A 22,178-nucleotide genomic window follows, 5' to 3' on the forward strand; every position below is an offset into this window, starting at 1 on the left:
AAAAACAATGAATACAGCAGCAGGGAACAGAGCAGGGAACTGACAAATATAGGGGAGGAAATAACCAGGTGATGAGGGAGTCCAGGTGAGTCCAATAACGCTGATGTGCGTGACGAGGGAAAGCAGGTGTGCGTAATGGATGATAGGAGTGCGTGATGCAGGGCAACCTGGCGCCTTCACGCGCGAGGGGGGGGGGGGAGCTGGAGGAGACGTGACAGTTTCAGTAAACCAGCTGATAAACCACAGAACACAGCTTTGTAAGAACACTATAAGAAGGAGAAAACATGTATGCAGTCAAATTCACTGTTATCTTCCTACCTTCCCCCATGTCTCATATTCACTGTTATCTTCCTACCTTCCCCCATGTCTCATATTCACTGTTATCTTTCTACCTTCCCCCATGTCTCATATTCACTGTTATCTTTCTACCTTCCCCCATGTCTCATATTCACTGTTATCTTTCTACCTTCCCCCATGTCTCATATTCACTGTTATCTTTCTACATTCCCCCATGTCTCATATTCACTGTTATCTTTCTACCGTCATCCATGTGTCATATTCACTGTTATCTTTCAGCCTTCCCAATTCCTTCCCCCAGTTTAGAGATGGCTTTTTGCGGTGTGCAGCATAGTCCTTTAGTCTCTATGGGCCAGATGGCCAGTTATTGAGGGCCACAGCATAAGGAAAGAAACTGTTTAGATGGGGGTCATAACATCCAATCACAGAGGTTTACAGCAGCTGACAGTTGCACCATCATTGCTAATAACTTAATAAACTGCCTTATTCAGATAAAGACAATCTCTGTACAAATGTAGGATCTTAATTTGATCATCCTGTTGCAGGACAACGTTGCTGCAATGCAGTTAATTTTAAACTTGTATTGTATTTGAGATTTAAAAAGGCTTTTGGAGATTGTAATAGAGGCTACTTCCTCTGCAAGAAAACCAGTCGTCCACATCCCGTGACTGAAGTTATGTGATTTCCTCATAGGAAATTAAAAGCGTGTTTGAAGCCTACGCAGTTTCAAAACGGCTGTTGAAACTATCGCAAACATTTGTCAACAACATTAGAAGTGGGATAAATGTGTTGATTTGAAGGAAAGACGGGCAGACTGGTAAGTCTACTGTAGGCTAAATATAACTATTATAAAGTTAGGTTGTGGTCAGACAAAGCTTGAGATATGATCCTTTATCATGCTGACAGACCTGAAGGTCTCTGTAGGAAATGTTGTGAACATATCAGGTCTAGGCAACATGCTCTGGTATTTAGACTGAAAACTGATTTGTAGGTGGTCAGTCCTGCTACTGATAGTTTATGTGAACTGATCTGAACAGGTTTAGACTGGTCATCTATGATATGTAGGTTATATACAGTACATTCTCTGTCCTGCTACTGGTAGGACTATAACATTATGTTGATCTGAACAGGTTTAGACTGGTCATCTATGATATGTAGGTTATATACAGTACATTCTCTGTCCTGCTACTGGACTATAACATTATGTGAACTGATCTGAACAGGTTTAGACTGGTCATCTATGATATGTAGGTTATATACAGTACATTCTCTGTCCTACTTATTATTATTATTATTATTATTGTTGTTGTACTGTCTATAACTACCTTAACAAACAGTGACTTATTATTATTATTAATATTATTATTATTATTATTGTTATTGTTGCTGTACTGTCTATAACTACCTTAACAAACAGTGACTTATTATTATTATTATTATTATTATTGTTGTTGTTCTGTCTATAACTACCTTAACAAACAGTGACTTATTCTTATTATTATTATTATTATTGTTGCTGTACTGTCTATAACTACCTTAACAAACAGTGACTTATTATTATTATTATTATTATTGTTGCTGTACTGTCTATAACTACCTTAACAAACAGTGACTTATTATTATTATTATTACTATTATTGTTGTTGTTCTGTCTATAACTACCTTAACAAACAGTGACTTATTATTATTATTATCATTATTATTATTATTGTTGCTGTACTGTCTATAACTACCTTAACAAACAGTGACTTATTATTATTATTATTATTATTGTTGTTGTTCTGTCTATAACTACCTTAACAAACAGTGACTTATTATTATTATTATTATTATTATTATTATTATTATTATTGTTGTTATTATCATTATTATTATTATTGTTGTTGTTCTGTCTATAACTACCTTAACAAACAGTGACTTATTATTATTATTATTATTATTATTGTTGCTGTTCTGTCTATAACTACCTTAACAAACAGTGACTTATTATTATTATTATTATTATTATTATTATTGTTATTGGTATTGTTGTTGTTCTGTCTATAACTACCTTAACAAACAGTGACTTATTATTATTATGATTATTATTATTGTTGTTGTTCTGTCTATAACTACCTTAACAAACAGTGACTTATTATTATTATTAATATTATTATAGTTATTATTATTATTGTTGCTGTACTGTCTATAACTACCTTAACAAACAGAGACTTATTATTATTATTATTATTATTATTATTGTTGCTGTTCTGTCTATAACTACCTTAACAAACAGTGACTTATTATTATTATTGACAGTTACCATGGAGATGAAATGTCACAACTACATGTTCATGTGATGCATTAAATCACCTGACTGTTTCTATGTCTGTTAGTAAATGTTTTATTTCTCTAAGAGATAATGAATAAATGAGAACAATTGACAGTCAAGAACTAGTTGTCACTGTGTTAACCACAATCAACATGCTGGATCTCTGTTTAGTTGTCACTGTGTTAACCACAACCAACATGCTGGATCTCTGTTTAGTTGTTACTGTGTTGACCACAACCAACATGCTGGATCTCTGTTTAGTTGTCACTGTGTTAACCACAACCAACATGCTGGATCTCTGTTTAGTTGTCACTGTGTTAACCACAACCAACATGCTGGATCTCTGTTTAGTTGTCACTGTGTTAACCACAACCAACATGCTGGATCTCTGTTTAGTTGTCACTGTGTTGACCACAACCAACATGCTGGATCTCTGTTTAGTTGTCACTGTGTTAACCACAACCAACATGCTGGATCTCTGTTTAGTTGTCACTGTGTTAACCACAACCAACATGCTGGATCTCTGTTTAGTTGTCACTGTGTTAACCACAACCAACATGCTGGATCTCTGTTTAGTTGTCACTGTGTTAACCACAACCAACATGCTGGATCTATGTTTAGTTGTCACTGTGTTAACCACAACCAACATGCTGGATCTCTGTTTAGTTGTCACTGTGTTAACCACAACCAACATGCTGGATCTCTGTTTAGTTGTCACTGTGTTAACCACAACCAACATGTTGGATCTCTGTTTAGGACGTCACTGTGTTGACCACAACCAACATGCTGGATCTCTGTTTAGTTGTCACTGTGTTAACCACAACCAACATGCTGGATCTCTGTTTAGTTGTCACTGTGTTAACCACAACCAACATGCTGGATCTCTGTTTAGTTGTCACTGTGTTAACCACAACCAACATGCTGGATCTCTGTTTAGTTGTCACTGTGTTAACCACAACCAACATGCTGGATCTCTGTTTAGTTGTCACTGTGTTGACCACAACCAACATGCTGGATCTCTGTTTAGTTGTCACTGTGTTAACCACAACCAACATGCTGGATCTTTGTTTAGTTGTCACTGTGTTAACCACAACCAACATGCTGGATCTCTGTTTAGTTGTTACTGTGTTGACCACAACCAACATGCTGGATCTCTGTTTAGTTGTTACTGTGTTAACCACAACCAACATGCTGGATCTCTGTTTAGTTGTCACTGTGTTAACCACAACCAACATGCTGGATCTCTGTTTAGTTGTCACTGTGTTAACCACAACCAACATGCTGGATCTCTGTTTAGTTGTCACTGTGTTAACCACAACCAACATGCTGGATCTCTGTTTAGTTGTCACTGTGTTAACCACAACCAACATGCTGGATCTCTGTTTACAGGGGTCCTGTCTCTAAAATGAGTCTCTCTGGGGAGAGAGAGGAGGGGGGTCCTGTCTCTAAAATGAGTCTCTCTGGGGAGAGAGAGGAGGGGGGCCCTGCCTCGAAAAGGAGTGTCTCTGGGGAACATGGCACCAAATCTAAGAGGTGAGATGACAATTTTTTAAAGAATTTATGAAGAGTTTATACACAAAATGCTATATCCACCATTTTTTCACATTTGTGTTTTTTCATCAGAAATGGAGGCTTATGAGTGTGTAAAATATTACTGTTCTAAGATTTTAAATTCATAGATTTTAGCTTATGACATTTTACTGAGAACATCACAGCAAGATGAAACAAATATTGTTGCATTCTCTAGATTCTGCATTCACCAGATTCTCACATTTCATTTGTGTTATAGAGCCTCACAGTGGAGGTGTTATAATACCCATAACACCTAGCGGTCAAACAGGGAAATGGTTCCAATAGTTTTATAGAGCCCCACAGTGGAGGTGTCATAATTCCCATAACACCTAGTGGTCAAACAGGGAAATGGTTCCAATAGTTTTATAGAGCCCCACAGTGGAGGTGTTATAATACCCATAACACCTAGCGGTCAAACAGGGAAATGGTTCCAATAGTTTTATAGAGCCCCACAGTGGAGGTGTTATAATACCCATAACACCTAGCGGTCAAACAGGGAAATGGTTCCAATAGTTTTATAGAGCCCCACAGTGGAGGTGTCATAATACCCATAACACCTAGCGGTCAAACAGGGAAATGGTTCCAATAGTTTTATAGAGCCCCACAGTGGAGGTGTTATAATACCCATAACACCTAGCGGTCAAACAGGGAAATGGTTCCAATAGTATTTCCAATAAAACACATGAGCTGGCGCACACCCAAAGATTTTTATTTTTTTACGTGGAAGTTCTGACTAATGGCTAATAAATTATAAGCTATAAAAATAAGGAGAGTGGCACACTCCATACAGTGAGGGAAAACAGTATTTGATCCCCTGCTGATTTTGTACATTTGCCCACTGACAAAGAAATGATCAGTCTATCATTTTAATGGTAGGTTTATTTGAACAGTCAAGTAATGCATGGGGAAGAAATGGCACAGCAGCCATTTTGGGAGGGGGTGTGGATGCCCACACACCATAGCAGTCATCTTTTATATAACAACAAAAAAATCCAGAAAAACGCATGTCAAAAATGTTATAAATTGATTTGCATATTAATGAGAGAAATAAGTATTTGACCCCGTCTCAATCAGAAAGATTTCTGGCTCCCAGGTGTCTTTTATACAGGTAACGAGCTGAGATTAGGAGCACACTCTTAAAGGGAGTGCTCCTAATCTCAGTTTGTTACCTGTATAAAAGACACCTGTCCACGGAAGCAATCAATCAATCAGATTCCAAACTCTCCACCATGGCCAAGACCAAAGAGCTCTCCAAGGATGTCAGGGACAAGATTGTAGACCTACACAAGACTGGAATGGGCTACAAGACCATCGCCAAGCAGCTTGGTGAGAAGGTGACAACAGTTGGTGCGATTATTCGTAAATGGAAGAAACACAAAAGAACTGTCAATATCCCTCGGCCTGGGGCTCCATGCAAGATCTCACCTCGTGGAGTTGCAATGATCATGAGAACGGTGAGGAATCAGCCCAGAACTACATGGGAGGATCTTGTCAATGATCTCAAGGCAGCTGGGACCATAGTCACCAAGAAATCAATTGGTAACACACTACACCGTGAAGGACTGAAATCCTGCAGCGCCCGCAAGGTCCCCCTGCTCAAGAAAGCACCTATACATGCCCGTCTGAAGTTTGCCAATGAACATCTGAATGATTCAGAGGACAACTGGGTGAAAGTGTTGTGGTCAGATGAGACCAAAATGGAGCTCTTTGGCATCAACTCAACTCGCCGTGTTTGGAGGAGGAGGAATGCTGCTTATGACCCCAAGAACACCATCCCCACCGTCAAACATGAAGGTGGAAACATTATGCTTTGGGGGTGTTTTTCTGCTAAGGGGACAGGACAACTTCACCGCATCAAAGGGACGATGGACGGGGCCATGTACCGTCAAATCTTGGGAAAGAACCTCCTTCCCTCAGCCAGGGCATTGAAAATGGGTTGTGGATGGGTATTCCAGCATGACAATGACCCAAAACACATGGCCAAGGCAACAAAGGAGTGGCTCAAGAAGAAGCACATTAAGGTCCTGGAGTGGCCTAGCCAGTCTCCAGACCTTAATCCCATATAAAATCTGTGGATGGAGCTGAAAGTTCGAGTTGCCAAACGTCAAACCTTAATGACTTGGAGAAGATCTGCAAAGAGGAGTGGGACAAAATCCCTCCTGAGATGTGTGCAAACCTGGTGGCCAACTACAAGAAACGTCTGACCTCTGTGATTGCCAACAAGGGTTTTGCCACCAAGTACTAAGTCATGTTTGCAGAGGGGTCAAATACTTATTTCCCTCATTAAAATGCAAATCAATTTACAACATTTTTGACATGCGTTTTTCTGGATTTTTTTGTTGTTATTCTGTCTCTCACTGTTCAAATAAACCTTCCATTAAAATTATAGACTGATAATTTCTTTGCCATTGGGCAAACGTACAAAATCAGCAGGAGATCAAATACTTTTTTCCCTCACTGTAAATCTCTACTTGCACATTCATCTTCTGCACATCAATTACTCCAGTGTTTATTTGGTATATTATAATTACTTCGTCACCATGGTCTATTTATTGCCTTACCTCCTTTATCTTACCTCATTTGCACACACTGTATATATACTTTTTATGCTGTATTATTGACTGTATGTTTGTTTATTCCATGTGTAAATCTGTGTTGTTGTCTGTGTCACACTGCTTTGCCTTTTTCTTGGCCAGGTCGCAGTTGTAAATGAGAACTTGTTCTCAACTAGCCTACCTGGTTAAACAAAGGTGAAATAAATTTAAAAAATTAAAAAAATCTGCCTTGAATAACAGGTTGCCACTGCTCCAAAGCAATTACATGTGGCACAGGAACCACTGACTGGCTGCATGTTTCTATTATTCAGATACCTGCTGGTACCTCTTAACTGGTTAGGACAGCTCATGAGGTTATTATACAGATACCTGCTGGTACCTCTTAACTGGTTAGGACAGCTCATGTTTCTATTATCCAGATACCTGCTGGTACCTCTTAACTGGTTAGGACAGCTCATGAGGCTATTATCCAGATACCTGCTGGTACCTCTTAACTGGTTAGGACAGCTCATGAGGTTATTATCCAGATACCTGCTGGTTCCTCTTAACTGGTTAGGACAGCTCATGAGGTTATTATCCAGATACCTGCTGGTACCTCTTAACTGGTTAGGACAGCTCATGAGGCTATTATCCAGATACCTGCTGGTACCTCTTAACTGGTTAGGACAGCTCATGAGGCTATTATCCAGATACCTGCTGGTGCCTCTTAACTGGTTAGGACAGCTCATGAGGCTATTATCCAGATACCTGATGGTACCTCTTAACTGGTTAGGACAGCTCATGAGGTTATTATCCAGATACCTGCTGGTACCTCTTAACTGGTTAGGACAGCTCATGAGGCTATTATCCAGATACCTGCTGAGGTCCTAAATATCTGCCAGTAGATGGGACACAATATTACTAATGTAACCCACTGTAAAGACTGGGTTTAGTTGATTGTGTTGCACTGCTCATGTCTGCGTTCTGGAACTGCCCGCGTCCACGTCCGGTGTGGCACCAAGGATATTGTCAGGTTACGTGCAGAGTGGGCTGAGGTGATCTTGGGGAAAACGACGGAGTTCGCTACATTGTTGAGACGCCAAAGTTTATTGTTCAATTATCTTTTTGCTTTACGGTCAGGGACAGTATGAGTGTAGCCAGATCCTTTTCACTCTCTATCCTTGTTTCATTTTGTGGTTCACTGGATTCGTCCTCATCCTCGAGACGAGGGACAGACGAACGACCTGCTAGCTAGCCAAGCTAGTCAGTACAGCTAGGTAAGCTAGCTACTCTACCAGCAGCATCCTCATTTTTCCTAGCTACCACTACATCATCACTAGCTGCCCGCATTACTTGTGGACCGATGGAGCTCCCTGGTTGTTTCATCCACCAGTTAAATCCCATGGAAGGCTTCCGTCTCTCTCGTTGACGGATGCTGGCTACCTCTGTCCGGTTCTCCTCTTTTCACTAGATGGACGGTAACTTTAGTGTTTAACCCCTCTGTGTCCAATGACCGAAGTTTTGAAAAAAAAAATCGTGACGCCTCAAGTAGTCTGGACACATGACATCTTTAACAATGCTTTTTTTCTGATAAAAACTAGTTCATTGCATCCGCCATGGAGCCCAGTTTCATAATATTACCTTGTGTCCCTAGTTATGAAGTTATAGCGAAAAAACAGGCCTTATTTTAGGTCATTTTTCACCCTTCCAGCTCCTATTAGTTTAATTGAGCACCGTGGCACCACCTGACATTCTGAACGTTCTATACCATTGCCCATTGTTCTGCGTCACAATGCCAGCTTCGCTATTGTTATCAATGAGACCTGCCTGCGTTAACATTGTAGGCTGACCTCAAGTATTATTATTAGTATTATTACTAATATTATCACAGCTACTTGGTGCACACTTCACCTGGGTACACGTTGTGGTGACCCACAGTACTAGTGATGGCTGGCGCAAACCGATCAAACGTTAAGCATTTTCTGGTCATAGTTAACCAATTTTGTTTTCAGAAAAATGTATACAACCTAAACAGAACACATGTCCCTGCCCTCTTTTTCAAGATGTGGCCGATTTATACAGACATAATAAAAAATGTAATTAAGACATAACACTTTTTTTGAGGAGTTATTGTTTCTGAATGGCTACTGGGTAATTTGATATGCATCGAAATCTTCGTTTGTAGGCATTGAATTGAGCAAATGCTGCACAGGTTCACTGAGTTACAACCCAAATGGATAGGTCTAGCTCATTGATTTGTAGATCTGACGCAGTTGAGCCTTGCAAGTGTGGTGAATGAGTTATGTAGTACCCACAGAAGACCACAGGGAGGAGGTAGAGAGCTATAAACCCATAACGTTTTTAGCCTTAAAACCCTTAAACCTAACAATCAATAAAATGTATTTATGAAGCCCTTTTTACATCAGCAGATGTCACAAAGTGCTGTACAGAAATTCTAACCCTACGTATAACCTATTTTAGCCTTAACCCCTAACCCTAATTCTAGGGTAGGGTAGCATAGAACACTTTTAGAAACTATTTTAGTAATAATATTATGTTAGTAAATACAAGTATAGTACCAAACAGCATGTTGATTATTTTGTTAATCAAACCTGTCTAAGCCTTTTGCTGTTTTTATTTTGTTATTAGTTTTTTTCTAATATTTATTATTGCAAGGCACACAACAAGCCACATGTGTTTTTATTTTTCAAATGTGGTTTGAACTGGGAGACCTAGTAACCTCTTTGTGAATGTCCAGCAATTGGCGTGGGATAGACAGGGCAGGTTTGAGACTGATCTAAGGAATTAACAATGTTTTTTTTTCTTCTCAGGTGTCTCACTAATGTCTGTCTGTGAATGACTGACTTTTAATTGCTAAATATTTCCAATAGATGGCAGCATAAGACCATGAAGCATCAGTTGTAGGATACAAGCAGCAATATGATTGACATAAAATAACATGCAATCACAGACTATATGTCCCATGATTTTCTAAAATGGCCAATCATTACTTTAGTTAGCTATATATCTCCTTCTCGCGCATGAAGCTGACTTCATGCGCGAGAAGGCATCGCGTGTTGATGCTGGTTGATGAATTTGACAATGAATGTACTGGGAAAATACATTTTTCTCAACTAGAGGTGACTGAATTAATGTTCAGGCTTATTGATAATCGTTATATTAATGAAGTATAATTTCAAACATGAGCATAAAAACAGGTAATAATAAACATGAATCATCATTATATTACTAAACAGTAATCTGTTAAATGCTTTTTCAGTCCTTCCTCTTGCGTTAGCAGTGTGGAAAGGGACAGAAAGAATCTCACACCGGAGTTCTCCTGTGAGGGGGAGTGGTGGTGTATCCAGGGAGAAAACTAAACTAATCTTCTGATAAGTCATTCGTGGTGTTATGCTGCCATCTAATGAAATGATTTAGAAACTGCAGTAATATTGAATAATGTGTAATTCCTTACTAAAGTAGTAATTTCTCAGAATTGCAAAATTGAATATTTTCTAGTTAATTTTACAACTTACAACCATAAAATAACAATTTATTGCATAATAAACAATGAAACTGACGAAACCAAAAACATAATATATTTAGTTAATTATATATATGAAAAACTATTTATTAGATGGGAGACATTATCAGCCAAAGTAACAGCCCTGTAGACAAAGAAGAGCTCTCCAGTAGGTACCAAAATATTCAAAGGCCATTTTCTCAGAAATGAGGTTACAAGTTCATCAACGTTCAAAGAAGAATTACTTTCCCATTGTTCATCAACTGTTTTGTATGATATACCATTTTCTAGCCCTGAGTCTCTAAATGTATCCAGTGTAAAAAACACATTTGAAAATGTTTCTAAAATAAGACCGAATCGTGCCGGGCGGTTACATTTGACTGTGTTAAACCTAGCAGTACTACTGATTTCTCTGAGAGTGAGGCAGATATATATTATTACTGTATAAAACCTAGCAGTACTACTGATTTCTCTGAGAGAGAGGCAGATATATACTATTACTGTGTTAAACCTAGCAGTACTACTGATTTCTCTGAGAGGCAGATATATATTATTATTGTATAAAACCTCACAGTACTACTGATTTCTCTGAGAGTGAGGCAGATATATATTATTACTGTATAAAACCTAGCAGTACTACTGATTTCTCTGAGAGTGAGGCAGATATATATTATTACTGTATAAAACCTAGCAGTACTACTGATTTCTCTGAGAGTGAGGCAGATATATATTATTACTGTGTAAAACCTAGCAGTACTACTGATTTCTCTGAGAGTGAGGCAGATATATATTATTACTGTATAAAACCTAGCAGTACTACTGATTTCTCTGAGAGTGAGGCAGATATATATTATTACTGTGTTAAACCTAGCAGTACTACTGATTTCTCTGAGAGTGAGGCAGATATATATTATTACTGTATTAAACCTAGCAGTACTACTGATTTCTCTGAGAGGCAGATACATATTATTACTGTATTAAACCTAGCAGTACTACTGATTTCTCTGAGAGTGAGGCAGATATATATTATTACTGTGTAAAACCTAGCAGTACTACTGATTTCTCTGAGAGTGAGGCAGATATATATTATTACTATGTAAAACCTAGCAGTACTACTGATTTCTCTGAGAGTGAGGCAGATATATAGCATTGAGCAAAGAAAACATTTGACTCTCTAAAATGAAACCGTCATGTGATAGTTTATAAACAAATTCATGTCTGTCATTGAACAACACCATGTCATAATTAGATAGTGAAAAACACACCAATCTCTTTCATAATTTCTTTTAAAAAATAAAAGCTCATTTACGAACATTTCTGAAAAGTTATATATAGCGTTTTGGAATGAAACTCTTCTTATGTTTCCCATCTGAGATCAGAGTAGATGAGAGATGTAATGTTTGTCTCTGTTGTGTTGAAGACCAATCAAGCAGGAGAGACCAGCCTCCCCTGTACCCAGCTGTGTGTCCATGAAGAGTGACCAGTCTATGGATCCTCTTATATACTTTAGAGAGGGAGACTTTTCTACTGAACAAAGGTAAGAAGAACTCATGGGTCATGGTCAGTGAGTTAAACAACACTGTCTCTAGTCATTTCTCCTCTCCCATTTTCACATTTCTTTTGGTTGTTTTCATAATCCATAGGTTAATCCTTTAGTCCATTTTCATAGTCCTAAAACAATATTAATTAAACACAACATTCCCTCACGGTCTGTCTGTCTCTGTCTCTGTCTCTGTCTGTCTGTCTGTCTGTCTGTCTGTCTGTCTGTCTGTCTGTCTGTCTGTCTGTCTGTCTGTCTGTCTGTCTGTCTGTCTGTCTGTCTGTCTGTCTGTCTGTCTGTCTGTCTGTCTGTTATGGTTTAGAGAGGGAGACTTTTCTACTGAACAAAGGTAAGAAGAACTCATGGGTCATGGTCAGTGAGTTAAACAACACTGTCTCTAGTCATTTCTCCTCTCCCATTTTCCCATTTCTTTTGGTTGTTTTCATAATCCATAGGCTAATCCTTTATTCCATTTTCATAGTCCTAAAACAATATTAAACAAACACAACGTTCCCTCCACGTGTGTGTGTGTGTGTGTGTGTGTGTGTGTGTGTGTGTGTGTGTGTGTGTGTGTGTGTGTGTGTGTGTGTGTGTGTGTGTGTGTGTGTGTACTCCCTGGTTGAGGAGATGTAATCTCATGTTTTGTCCACAGAAACCAACAGGAGAGATCAGAGTCAGAGATTCTCAGTGGTCAGTCTTCCCAGAGTCATCAAACAGACCTGGCCTCTATATTCAGTGTATGTGGTCCTGTTATGTACATTTTGTTTTTGTTTTCCTCAAGTAAAGTTTCTTTCAATTATTCATTAATGTGTTAATGAGAAAGCATTTATTTTTCTGCTTAACTTATTTACTTTATTTATTTTAGTTGCTTGAAGAGAAAATTATGACATTTGTGAAGAACGAGCTGAAGATGTTCAAGAGGATTCTTAGTCCAGAACTCCCAGAAGGCTTTGAGAGTCAGAAGCAGGATGAGGAAGTGGTGGATGCTGAAGATGAGAAGCAGGAGAGCAGTGCCAGAGAGGGGGCTCTGAAGATCACACTGCACGTCCTGAGGAAAATGAACCAGAAGGAGCTCGCTGACACACTGGAGAAACGTAAGATCTGTCTGCCTCATGTTGAATGCTGTTTTATAACATTTAAAAGCTGTGGCTAAAGTACAGCTAAAGTAGCTGTGTAACTCAATGATATTGTAGCAGCCTTAACACAACACCTAGTGACCTCATCAAGTAGCAGAAGGGATGTGTTGTGTTGATTCATTTAGAGTGAGAGACAGAGAGAGAGAGAGAGAGAGAGAGAGAGAGAGAGAGAGAGAGAGAGAGAACATTAATAATATCATCAATAACACCAATAATAATATAATCAGTCACACCAGTCTGTAATGCATTATGAAAACATTTACACATTTATACATTCAGTTAAGAGAATACATTATTATAATTTAAAATGTTATAACAGTCCTACAATACTGTAGTTATTAAAACAGACGTAATATTAATATCCTCTGTGTTATTTCTTCATTCAGATGAGCTTGCTGTGATTTGCCAACGTGAACTCAAATCTAATCTAAAGAAGAAGTTTCAATGTGTATTTGAGGGGATCGCTAAACAAGGAAACCCAACACTTCTCAATAAGATCTACACAGAGCTCTACATCACAGAGGGTGGAACAGGAGAGGTCAATAATGAACATGAGCTGAGACAGATTGAGACAACAACCAGGAAACAAGCAAGACCAGAGACTGCAATCAAATGTAACGACATCTTCAAACCCTTAACTGGACAAGACAAACGTATCAGAACTGTGCTGACAAAGGGAGTCGCTGGAATTGGAAAAACAGTCTCTGTGCAGAAGTTCATTCTGGACTGGGCAGAAGGAAAAGCAAATCAGGATGTCCAATTTGTATTTTCATTCCCTTTCCGGGAGCTGAATTTGATGAAAGGGAAAAAACACACTTTCATTGAACTTCTTAATCACTTCTCAATGGAAACCAAACAATCAAGAATCTCCAACTACAACAAGTACAAAGTTCTGTTCATCTTTGATGGTCTGGATGAGTGCCGACTGCCCCTAGACTTCCAGAAGAACAAGATCTGTTGGGACGTCACAAAGTCAACCTCAGTGGATGTTCTGCTGACAAATCTCATCAAGGGAAATCTGCTTCCCTCTGCTCTCCTCTGGATTACTACCCGACCTGCAGCAGCCAATAAGATCCCTTCAGAGTGTGTTGACCAGGTGACAGAGGTACGAGGGTTCAATGACCCACAGAAGGAGGAGTACTTCAGAAAGAGATTCAGTGATGAGGACCTGGCCAACAGAATCATCTCACACATAAAGACATCAAGGAGCCTCCACATCATGTGCCACATTCCAGTCTTCTGTTGGATTTCTGCAACAGTCCTTGAACACATGCTGAAACATAAGAGAGAAGAGATGCCAAAGACTCTGACTGAGATGTACACACACCTTGTGGTGTTTCATACCAAACAGAAGAATGAAAAGTATCTTGGGAAAGAAGAGACAGATCCACGCTGGAATAAAAAGAGCATTCTGTCACTGGGAAAACTGGCTTTTCAACAGCTAGTGAATGGCAATCTGATTTTCTATGAAGAAGACCTGACAGGTGCTGGTATTGATGTCAGTGAAGCCTCAGTGTACTCAGGATTGTGCACACAGATCTTTAAAGAGGAATGTGTTCTGTACCAAGACAAGGTGTACTGCTTTGTGCATCTGAGCATTCAGGAGTTTCTGGCTGCTGTGTATGTGTTCCTCTCATTCATCAACAACAATGAGAATCTAATGGACAAACTGCAAACAAAGGACAAGCCTGAAGTTACTGTCTACAAGAGTGCTGTGGATAAAGCCTTACAAAGTGAGACGGGAAACCTGGACCTTTTCCTCCGCTTCCTTCTGGGCCTCTCACTGGAGTCCAATCAGAAGCACTTACAAGGTCTACTGACAAAGACAAGAAGCAGCTCACAGAGCCATGAAGAAACAGTCAAGTACATCAAGGAGAAGATCAGGGAGAATCCCTCTCCAGAGAGGAGCATCAATCTGTTCCACTGTCTGAATGAACTGAATGACCATTCTCTAGTGGAGGAGATCCAAAGCTTCCTGAGCTCAGGAAGTCTCTCAAAACCCAACCTGTCACCTGCACAGTGGTCAGCTCTGGTCTTTGTGTTGCTGACTTCAGAAAAGGAGCTGGATGTGTTTGACCTGAAGAAATACTCCAGATCAGAGGAAGGTCTTCTGAGGCTGCTGCCAGTGGTCAAAGCCTCCAGAGCTGTTCTGTGAGTAAATAAAATGACATTTAAGAACTTATCATCAGGAAGAAATGTTCAATTTAGAGAAAAATATGTATTATGACCTCTTAAGGATAGGGGGCAGTATTTACATGGCCGGATATTTCAATAAAGAGAGTCAAGAAGCCCAAGAAATTGTCAGACAGGCCACTTCCTGTAAGGAATCTTCTCAGGTTTTTGACTGCCATATGAGTTCTGTTATACTCACAAACACCATTCAAACAGTTTTAGAAACTTTAGGGTGTTTTCTATCCAAATCAAACAATTATATGCATATTCTAGTTACTGGGCAGGAGTAGTAACCAGATTAAATCGGGTACGTTTTTTTATCCGGCCGTGCAAATACTGCCCCTTAGCCCTAACAGGTTTTAACAAACTATAGTTTTGGCAAGTCGGTTAGGACATTTACTTTGTGCATGACACAAGTCATTTTTGAAACAATTGTTTACAAACAGATTATTTCACTTATAATTCACTGTATCACAATTCCAGAGGGTCAGAAGTTTACATACACTAAGTTGACTGTGCCTTTAAACAGCATGGAAAATTCCAGAAAATTATGTTATGGCTTTAGAAGCATCTGGTAGGCTAATTGACATCATTTGGATGTATTTCAAGGCCTACCTTCAAACTCAGTGCCTCTTTGCTTGACATCATGGGAAAATGAAAAGAAATCAGCCAAGATCTCAGAAAAAAAATTGTAGACCTCCACAAGTATGGTTCATCCTTGGGAACAATTTCCAAACGCCTGAAGGTAACACGTTCATCTGTTCAAACAATAGTACGCAAGTCTAAACACCATGGGACCACACAGCCGCCATTCCGCTCAGGAAGGAGACGCGTTCTGTCTCCTAGAGATGAACTTACTTTGGTGCAAATCAATCCCAGAACAACAGCAAAGGACCTTGTGAAGATGTTGGAGGAAACAGGTACAAAAGTATCTATATCCACAATAAAACGAGTCCTATATCGACATAATCTGAAAGGTTGCTCAGCAAGGAAGAAGCCACTGCTCCAAAACCACCATAAAAAAATCCAGACTACGGTTTGCAACTGCACATGGGGACAAAGATCGTACTTTTTGGAGAAATGTCCTCTGGTCAGATGAAACAGTACAAGAACTGTTTGGCCATAATGACCATCGTTATGTTTGGAGGAAAAAGGGGGAGGCTTGCAAGCCAAAGAACACCATCCCAACCGTGAAGCCCGGGGGTGGCAGCATCATGTTGTTGGGGTGTTTTGCTGCAGGAGGGACTGGTGAACTTCACAAAATAGATGGCATCATGAGGGAGGAAAATTGCGTGGATATATTGATGCAACATCTCAAGACATCAGTCAGGAAGTTAAAGCTTGGTCACAAATGGGTCTTCCAAATGGACAATGACCCCAACGATACTTCCAAAGTTGTGGCAAAATGGCTTAAAGACAACAATGTCAAGGTATTGGAGTGGCCATCACAAAGCCCTGACCTCAATCCTATAGGAAATTTGTGGGCAGAACTGAAAAAGCGTGTGCGAGCAAGAGGCCTACAAACCTGACTCAGTTACACCAGCTCTGTCAGGAGGAACGGGCCAAAATTCACCCAACTTATTGTGGGAAGCTTGTGGAAGACTACCCGAAACGTTTGACCCAAGTTAAACCATTTAAAGGCAATGCTACCAAATACTAATTGAGTGTATGTAAACTTCTGACCCACTGGGAATGGGATGAAAGAAATAATAGCTGAAATTAATCATTCTCTCTACTATTATTCTGACATTTCACATTCTTAAAATAAAGTGGTGATCCTAACTGACCTAAAACAGGGGATTTTAACGAGGATTAAAAGTCAGTATTTGTAAAAATTGAGTTTAAATGTATTTGGCTAAGGTGTACAGTGGGGCAAAAAAGTATTTAGTTAGCCACCAATTGTGCAAGTTCTCCCACTTAAAATGGTGTAAAATAGTCATATGTTTGAGAAATTGAAGTAATAGCATTTCTAAGGTATTTGAATATCGCGCCACGGGATTACACTGGCTGTTGCGTAGGTGGGACGATTTCGTCCCACCTACCCTATGTATATAATATTATATTGAATAACATATTGAATCAGATATTCAATCTATTATAACAATATGACCATACAATTCTAGGAGACGGAAGTTGAATCTATGTGTTGTTTGGGAGAATAAACCAAATGCATCTACCATTGTCCTTCTACACTACTCGTTAAATTAACAGTATGTTTGTGAAGTCATGATGATCTCTTTGTCAGGCTGTCGGGCTGTGGAGTCACAGAGGAAGGCTGTGCTTCTCTGGTCTCAGCTCTGAGGTCAAACCCCTCACACCTGAGAGAGCTGGACCTGAGTAACAATGACCTGAAGGATTCAGGAGTGAAGCTGCTCTCTGCTGGACTGGGGAATCCCCACTGTAAACTGGAGACTCTGAGGTCAGTATTCCTGTAGTTTTTCAACAAGTGATAACTGTTCACCAGATCCACATGTGTTTACCAGGCACACATAGTCCACACCATATGTGTTTGGACAGTGAAGCTTACAGTTTTCATTTTGGTGATATGCTCCAGCATGTTGGATTTGAGATCGAATGTTTCATATTAGGTGACAGCACAGAATGTCACCTTTTATTTGAGGGAATTCATACATGTATATTTTACCGTTTAGTCTTAATTATTTGGACAAATAATATATATAATTGTACCAAGCGGACCAGTTCGTAGCTGGAGTCTTCATCAATCTTCCATATCTTCTCCAGAACACACATGTCGCTCGGTTCTCCAATTCTATGAGTTGGAAGAATTTCCTTTGTCTCTCTATGAAACATGTTGTAGTAGATTCTCCTCTTGGAATTTTTACAACCCTGGGTTGGGGGGAAGGTAGGTTGGGTGATGGTACAAAGGGGAGGGGGTCAACTGTCCTTCCTGTACCCAAAGAGGCCAACGTCATGACACTGTTCACCAGATCCACATGTGTTTACCAGGCACACATAGTCCACACCATACATTTTGGTGATATGCTCCAGCATGTTGGATTTGAGATAGAATGTTTCATATTAGGTGACAGTACAGAATGTCACCTTTTATTTGAGAGTATTCATGTTTTACCATTTAGAAATGAAAGAATTGTATGTATCTAGTATAATATAATCGCTTGCAAAAGTAATCACCCCCTTTGGCATTTTTCCTATTTTGTTGCCTACCTGGTTAAATAAAGGTGAAATAAATAAAATAAAACAAACTGTAATTAAAATAGATTTTTTGGGGGTTTGTATCATTTGATGTACACAACATGCCTACCACTTTGAAGATACAGAATATTTTTTGTTGTGAAAAAAACAAGAAAAAAACAAGAAATAAGAAAAAGAACTTGAGCGTGCATAACCTTTCACCCCCCCAAAGTCAATACTTTATAGAGCCACCTTTTGCAGCAATTACAGCTGCAAGTCTCTTGGGTATGTCTCTATAAGGTTGGCACATTTAGCCACTGGGATTTTTGACAATTTTTCAAGGCAAAACTGCTCCAGCTCCTTCAAGTTGGATGGGTTCCACTGGTGTACTGCAATCTAAGTCATTCCACAGATTCTCAATTGGATTGAGGTCTATGCTTTGACTTGACCATTCCAAGACATTTACATTTTCCCCTTAAACCACTCGAATGTTGCTTTAGCAATCTCTAAATCTCTGGAAGTCTGAAACAGGTTTCCCTCAAGAATTTCCCTGTATTTAGCCCCATCCATCATTCCTTCAAATCTGAACAGTTTCCCAGTCCCTGCTGATGAAAAACATCCCCACAGCATGATGCTGCTGCTGGGGATGGTGTCCTCGGGGTGATGAGGTGTTGGGTTTGCGCCAGACATAGCGTTTTCCTTGATGGCCAAAAAGCTGAATTTTAGTCTCATCTGACCAGAGTACCTTCTTCCATATGTTTGGGGAGTCTCCCACATGCCTTTGGGTGAACACCAAACATGTTTGCTTATTTTTTTCTTTAATGGTGCTCCGTGGGATGTTCAAAGTTTCTGATATTTTTTTATAACCCAACCCTGATCTGTACTTCTCCACAACTTTGTCCCTGACCTGTTTGGAGAGCTCCTTGGTCTTCATGGTACCGCTTGCTTGGTGGTGCCCCTTGCTTAGTGGTGTTGTAGACTCTGGGGCCTTTCAGAACAGGTGTATATATACAGATCATGACAGATCATGTGACACTTAGATTGCACATATGTGGAGTTTATTTAACTAATGATGTGACTTCTGAAGGTAATTGGTTGCACCAGATATTATTTATGGGCTTCATAGCAAAGGGGGTGAATACATATGCACACACCACTTTTCTGTTTTTAACTTTATTTTTTAAACAAGTCATTTTTTTTTTCTCTTGACCAATTTGGACTATTTTGTGTTTGTCCATTACATGAAATCCAAATAAAATCAATTTAAATTACATGTTCTAATGCAACAAAATGGGAAAAACGCCAAGGGGGATGAATACTTTTGCAAGGCACTGTAGTTCTACCATTTGAAGAAGTCTTAATTATTTGGACAAATTCACTTATATTGTATTAAAGTTGTCATAAGTTTAGTATTTGGTCCCATATTCCATGCCTGCAGTGATTACATCAAGCTTGTGATTCTACAAACTTGTTGAATTCATTTGCAGTTTGTTTTGATTGTATTTTGGATGATGTTTTTCCTAATAGAAACTGATTGGTGAATAATGTCCTGTCATTTTGGAGTCACTTCACTTGTATTGTCAGTTAGAATAAGAATTAATTGAGAATGATGATGAATGAGAAAGTTACAGAGGCACAAGGATCATGGCCCCTCTGTTATTGGTAATGGTGAGAGGTTAGCATGTTTTGTTGTAGCCTCTGTTATTGGTAATGGTGAGAGGTTAGCTGTTTTGTTGTAGCCTCTGTTATTGGTAATGGTGAGAGGTTAGCATGTTTTGTTGTAGCCTCTGTTATTGGTAATGGTGAGAGGTTAGCATGTTTTGTTGTAGCCTCTGTTATTGGTAATGGTGAGAGGTTAGCATGTTTTGTTGTGGCCTCTGTAACTTTCTCACTCATTCTGATTCATGATTATTCATGATTTTCTTAATCATGGCATCATCAGAATTTAATTTTTTATTGTGAAACACATACAGTTGAAGTCAGAAGTGTACATACACTTAGGTTGGAGTCATTAAAACGTGTTTTTGAACCTCTCCACAAATGTCTTGTTAAAAAGATGAGAGAAGCCTGTAATTTTCATCATAGGTACACGTCAACTATGACAGACAAAATGAGAAAAAAAATCCAGAAAATCACATTGTAGGATTTTTAATGAATTTATTTGCAAATTATGGTGGAAAAGAAGTATTTGGTCACCTACAAACAAGCAAGATTTCTGGCTCTCACAGACCTGTAACTTCTTCTTTAAGAGGCTCCTCTGTCCTCCACTCGTTAACTGTATTAATGGCACCTGTTTGAACTTGTTATCAGTATAAAAGACACCTGTCCACAACCTCAAACAGTCACACTCCAAACTCCACTATGGCCAAGACCAAAGAGCTGTCAAAGGACACCAGAAACAAAATTGTAGACCTGCACCAGGCTGGGAAGACTGAATCTGCAGCTTGGTTTGAAGAAATCAACTGTGGGAGCAATTATTAGGAAATGGAAGACATACAAGACCACTGATAATCTCCCTCGATCTGGGGCTCCACGCAAGATCTCACCCCGTGGGGTCAAAATGATCACAAGAACGGTGAACAAAAATCCCAGAACCACACGGGGGGACCTAGTGAATGACCTGCAGAGAGCTGGGACCAAAGTAACAAAGCCTACCATCAGTAACACGACTCAAATCCTGCAGTGCCAGACGTGTCCCCCTGCTTAAGCCAGTACATGTCCAGGCCCGTTTGAAGTTTGCTAGAGAGCATTTGGATGATCCAGAAGAGGATTGGGTGAATGTCATATGGTCAGATGAAACCAAAATAGAACTTTTTGGTAAAAACTCAACTTGTCGTGTTTGGAGGACAAAGAATGCTGAGTTGCATCCAAAGAACACCATACCTACTGTGAAGCATGGGGGTGGAAACATCATGCTTTGGGGCTGTTTTTCTGCAAAGGGACCAGGACGACTGATCCGTGTAAAGGAAAGACTAAATGGGGCCATGTATCGTGAGATTTTGAGTAAAAACCTCCTTCCATCAGCAAGGGCATTGAAGATGAAACGTGGCTGGGTCTTTCAGCATGACAATGATCCCAAACACACCGCCCGGGCAATGAAGGAGTGGCTTCGTAAGAAGCATTTCAAGGTCCTGGAGTGGCCTAGCCAGTCTCCAGATCTCAACCCCATAGAAAATCTTTGGAGGGAGTTGAAAGTCCGTGTTGCCCAGCGACAGCCCCAAAACATCACTGCTCTAGAGGAGATCTGCATGGAGGAATGGGCCAAAATACCAGCAACAGTGTGTGAAAACCTTGTGAAGACTTACAGAAAACATTTGACCTGTGTCATTGCCAACAAAGGGTGTATAACAAAGTATTGAGATAAACTTTTGTTATTGACCAAATGCTTATTTTCCACCATAATTTGCAAATAAATTCATAAAAAATCCTACAATGTGATTTTCTGGATTTCTTTTTCTCATTTTGTCTGTCATAGTTGACGTGTACCTATGATGAAAATTACAGGACTCTCTCACCTTTTAAGTGGCAGAACAATTGCACAATTGGTGGCTGACTAAATACTTTTTTGCCGCACTGTATGTAAACTTCTGACTTCAACTGTAGTATAAAATACCCTCAAATACCCTCAAATAAAAGGTGACATTATATACTGTCACCTCATATGAAACATTTGATCTAAAATCCAAAATGTTGGAGTATAGAGCCACATTTAAAATGTTTGCTTCACTGTCAAAATAGATATGGTGTGGACTGTATACTCAATACAATCTAAATCTGATACCTCACTGTCTGTCTTTTGACTGATACTGCTTTTAAACTGGTCTGGTCAGTCTACTCAAATATTTGTACTATATATGTTTCTATAATATTGTACTATATATGTTTCTATCTGCAGGCAATACTTTGATCATTTGTCATTTTTAATGATGATACATTAATT

The 22,178-nt window shown here is 39.3% G+C and overlaps 1 protein-coding gene and 1 long non-coding RNA gene across 2 annotated transcripts in view; both read left to right on the forward strand.

Moving 5' to 3' along the window:
* The window catches only part of LOC115186343 (zinc finger protein 135-like), a gene marked incomplete at both ends in the record, with an annotated part of 158,549 nt that overhangs the window by 38,625 nt on the left and 97,746 nt on the right, over positions 1 to 22,178 (forward strand). The gene's annotated exons all lie outside the window — the stretch shown is intronic.
* LOC115186344 (uncharacterized) lies at positions 683 to 12,441 on the forward strand. Its single transcript, XR_003875711.1, has 4 exons — positions 683 to 1,114; positions 3,998 to 4,141; positions 11,658 to 11,774; positions 12,430 to 12,441. It is a non-coding gene; the product is annotated as an uncharacterized LOC115186344 (long non-coding RNA).

Source organism: Salmo trutta, unplaced genomic scaffold (genome assembly GCF_901001165.1).
Source record: "Salmo trutta unplaced genomic scaffold, fSalTru1.1, whole genome shotgun sequence".
NCBI classification, from domain to species: Eukaryota; Metazoa; Chordata; class Actinopteri; order Salmoniformes; family Salmonidae; genus Salmo; species Salmo trutta.